Here is a 1,448-nt window from a genome sequence, read left to right as displayed (position 1 = left end):
CTCCTAAATAGATATTTTACCAATGTTTTTGTTAAAAATTATGTTATATTAATTTTTGTCAAGAGTGCACCTCTTGTTTGTAACAATATCATGTTACAAAATGTTTTCGTTCATGAATTATACAAATGTAAGTTTGGATCGTGCACTTTCACGTCTATGTTCAAAAATGTGTGGCAGTTAAGGGGTTAAATAAATAAATATTGACACTTGAAAATACCTTCATTCAATTTCACAAAAGGAAGCAGATTTTCTGGTCACTTTCTGTGTGAGTCTGACACCTAGTGGACTTTATATTATCTGTGAATGTACACTTTGACCACAAAACCAGTCATAAGGGTCTTATTTAAACCTGATAAATAAATAAGCTTTTCATTGATGTATGGTTTGCTAGGATAGGACAATATTTGGCTGAGATACAACTATTTGAAAAAATTGAAATATTGAGAAAATCGCCTTTAAAGCAGATCAAAACATTTATTTATTTGGTAGTCTTTCCTGTTAAAAAAAACAGATGTGCTTTCTCATGATGGATGCCTTATTAATAATCTGAAAGATTTGGATGAACTGATATTAATAATATTAGTCACCATATTAAATCCATACAATTTATTTTACACATCGACGCTTCTCAGATATTTTGCAAAAATGAGTACAAATTCCTTCAAGCAATAATGCATGTAAAAAATATTTATTTCGACAGAACACACTGGGTAATCGACACAATGCAAAATAACATGGGCCCCAAAAAATGAGTCTGACATCAACAAAGCTGAGCTTGTTTCCCTGAAGCTGAAATCCATCCGTAGTCAAACAAAGGCGTACATTTATTGTCATGCATTGCATGTTGGTTGACAACACTTTGGCCACACATTAAATAATATCGCATTAAAATAAAATAAAAAACACCAAGATAGGCTTCTCAATGTCTCCATGAGCCATGAAACATGAACACAGCGACAATTTACATGAGAAATTCAGTTTACATAAGACCTTCCTTATGCTTTTCTTTCATGAACAATGCCTTAAAGGGACAGTTCACCCACAAAATGAAAATACTGTCATCATTTACTTGTTGTTGTTTCGTCCTTCTGCTGAACACAAAAGCAGATCATCTGAAGAACGTGTGTAACCAAACAGTTACTAGTCCCTATTGACTACTATAGCATGGAAACAAAATACTATGGAAGTCAATGGGGACCTGCAGCAACTGTTTGGTTACACGCGTTCTTCAGATGATCTGCTTTTGTGTTCAGCAGAAGAAACGTATACAGGTTCGGAACAACATGAGGGCGAGTAAATGGTGACAGAATTGTCATTTTTGGGTGAACTGTCCCTTTAAGTGGCTTAAAAAAAGTGCCAAAATGGCTGATGGCTTAGGGTTACACACCAGAGAAACCTCTGAGAGAAAGAGACTCGGTTCAGTTTAAAACCAAGAGTCAATTTAAGAC

Source organism: Sinocyclocheilus grahami, unplaced genomic scaffold (assembly GCF_001515645.1).
Source record: "Sinocyclocheilus grahami isolate Dianchi unplaced genomic scaffold, SAMN03320097.WGS_v1.1 scaffold638.1, whole genome shotgun sequence".
NCBI classification, from domain to species: Eukaryota; Metazoa; Chordata; class Actinopteri; order Cypriniformes; family Cyprinidae; genus Sinocyclocheilus; species Sinocyclocheilus grahami.
The sequence above is the reverse complement of the archived record's forward strand: the minus strand, read 5'-3'. Positions refer to the sequence as shown.